This window comes from Fulmarus glacialis, unplaced genomic scaffold (genome assembly GCF_000690835.1).
Source record: "Fulmarus glacialis isolate BGI_N327 unplaced genomic scaffold, ASM69083v1 scaffold25943, whole genome shotgun sequence".
NCBI classification, from domain to species: Eukaryota; Metazoa; Chordata; class Aves; order Procellariiformes; family Procellariidae; genus Fulmarus; species Fulmarus glacialis.
This window is the reverse complement of record NW_009203952.1, coordinates 242-3,236: the sequence shown is the minus strand read 5'-3', so window position 1 is coordinate 3,236 and position 2,995 is coordinate 242. Positions and strand designations below refer to the sequence as shown.

At 46.7% G+C, this 2,995-nt stretch overlaps 1 pseudogene; it reads right to left on the bottom strand.

Moving 5' to 3' along the window:
- Positions 1-549: 549 nt before the first annotated feature.
- LOC104074632 lies at positions 550-2,749 on the bottom strand (annotated as a pseudogene).
- Positions 2,750-2,995: the final 246 nt, after the last annotated feature.

Genomic DNA, 2,995 nt, shown 5'->3' with positions numbered 1-2,995 from the left:
ACCTCTGCTGCGTCATGTTCTGCAAAAGGGTTTTCGTGTGTTTGCTTTTTGACCCCGAGATTTCCACGGAAAAGCAAGGCGTTTCGAGGCTGTGCAGTTTTGCAGGTACAATGGAGCTATGAAGCAATAGCGTAGAGCTGTTGGTCTTTCTAACTTCAGTTGTACATATATTGTACAGCATTGTTCTGGTAAAGAACCTCTTTAAAAACATATTTTACACCTATTCAGAAAGATGTATTCGTGGACGAAGAAGGAAGTAACTGTGCCAGATGTTATAATTTTTATTGGACTTTCAAAAGGCATGCTATGGACACAGACTTCCCCCTAGACACTAGCTTCCAGGTAGCTGTAATCTCAGGTTCTTTTCCATGAAGACTTAAGTAAAATCTGTTATAAAATCACATGTACTTTAGAAACAGTTTCTGCGCACTATGTTAGGCTCAGCATCCCTGCACTCCGTCACGGTAATCTTCATCGGCTGGAAGGCACTCAGAGATGCGAGAAGCCTTCTGTCCAAACTGAAAACCTCCTATTAGAAGGAGCACTGACTTCCACCTTAACACCACCTGGGACCATGCAGACTATCTCCTTGTTTAAGCATTCAGCTTAATTCCAGGGAAGAGGCTGAAACCACCAGAAAGGACTGGAGTGGAAGTAATTCCTTATGCCAACATCATGATGATGATTCGTTCATGACAGAATTGGAGCAGAGCTTGTCAATCCCTGGTGACTCTACGCCAACAGTAGGAGGGTTAAAGAGGGTTTCAGGACAACGAAACCTTTGATTCTGAACCATAATTTCATGGCCATCAGAAAGGTGGTAAGTTTTTTCCACCTCACTATGATTCTTAGACATCTCTTCCTCGAGGCTCAGGCACACATAACATAATTTTTCTTTTATGTCTTGTACAAGTAGCTCCTCAGCTGTGGTGACTTGTGAAGTGCCGCTTTCTTTCAGAATCCGTGTTAGGTGCTCTGTAAGATCACAGCTGTCCAGGTCAACCTGGAGAATACCACGGGGCAAGCTGTAGCCTTCAAGGATCGGTACACTGTGGGTGACATCGTAACTGGAGTCCATCACACAGCCTGAGCTGAGACCTGAAGCACAGTGTGAGCACAGCCTGGATAGACACAGAGCTGGTACGTCAGCGTGCTCAGGGAAGAACTCTGCCATTTTTTCTCAGTTAACCAGTGGGTTAAGCGGTGCCTCAGTCAGAATCACTGTCTACTCACTACTTTTCATCTTCACGTCATTGTCATAGACATTCTTCCCCACAGTCTCCCTGTCTCCCCAGGATGTGACAATCCCACGCTCTTGGGTACCTCCAGGAATCAAAAATACAGTGGCACTGGACAAGTACTCTTCTGCTGGCAACACCAGCATCTCCCCTTGGTCAAGGTAGTCTGTTTGGGGATGTCCCAGGTAAAGGACATTAGGAAAAAGCTCTTCATGTACATTTAAATTATGTGTGTTGTTTTGAAAAAATACTAGAGACACATCTGGCCCTTTCCCAGGCCAGGCAACTTCAGCAGCTCTGAGAGCTGAGACCGTTCAGCTCCTCGGAGAAGGTTATAGCACATTACCTAAACAGGACCTTCCTTCTTTAACTGTGGTTGTCAAGCTGTGACTGCAAATATTATTATATCGGTAATAATACATATTCATTAGTTAATTTCTATTTTGTGTTTTATTAGTTTGTTTACAATTATTAAAATGTAATCCTCGGGGACTGCTGAAGACCTTGCAGGAAGAAAATGGGTGTTACCAATATCAAGGCAATACGCGATTGGGCAGAGGTGTGGCTGCAATGTCAGCCTTTTCACACTGGGTGCTACAGTTGTGCGCAACAACCTTGTGATCATGGTGTGCCAATAAGAGCATAAGTGCATTCCCGCAAGTGTTTTTCCACGTGGACCCGAGAGATGTTGCAAGCATGAGAAGAGCTCATAAGGATGCTCGTTTTCCCAAGTGCTCTTTTGTGGCACCTCTTACACAGACATCCTCGCAGCTATTAGAAACCTCTGCATGATGACAGCAGTAGTGTTAAGAAATCTTGCAGCTGCCGCTGCCAAGCTCAACAGAATATTGTCGCTGCTTGCTTCCAACTTTCTTCTGTTTCTCCTTTCCCTTCCTTGTCACTGCTTTCTTCTGGAGCCTTTCCTATTTCATTTCTCTTGGCTTTTCTTACTCCTCCTCCCACCTGTTGGGGTTTGGCTTGTGTTTGCCTTTGCAAAGGATGGCAAAGCTAAGTTCCCTTCTGTATCTCCTTCCAAGATCAGGCATTTCAGTGCCTGGTGTACTAGAAAATCCAGGAGGATTAGTCACTTCCTCATTTTCCAAGCTCCAGCTGTAGCGAGAGGCCTGCAGAGGAGACGCTGCCTGATGTAACGTGCTCTGTGTTCAGCTCCCAGCTCCCAGCCTGCTCTCGCTGGCTGCTTTACACAGTCCTGCCCTGCAAGGCAAGTGCCAAACCGTCCCTTTCTGGCTGGGGCTGTCTCATTCCCATTTCTGATAAACACACACTGAAACCGCCCTGCTTTGTTCTTGCAGGAACTGCAGCGCTTTACCTCTCTCCTTGGCAGCCCTGCCTGCGCTGTCCTGCTCATCCCACCTGCGTTTGCGGGCGCCAGCAGGCGAAGATCTCTGTCGTACTCTGCTCCTCTCATTTCCCGGGGCTTTTCCACTCCTTTTGTTGGTATCTTTCTCCTCGTCTGTGCTTCATTCCCAACAAAGTAGTCCTTCCGCCCTCTGTAACCACAGCAGGAGGTAGATTTGGCATTGTAAGCAACAGCTTTTCAGAACGGCACTTTGGTGTGAAATATTAACCGAGGGTATGGCTTTTTATCGACAGGTATGTTGAAAATCAGTTAGAGTATTCTAGGGAAGATCACAATCTTAACGTTTCTCGTTCACGCCAGTGCTGTTATTCCCGGTGTGCGTGGGGAAGGGGCAGCAGGTGACATCCCTGGAGCACCCCGCAGCGTGGGGGTGACC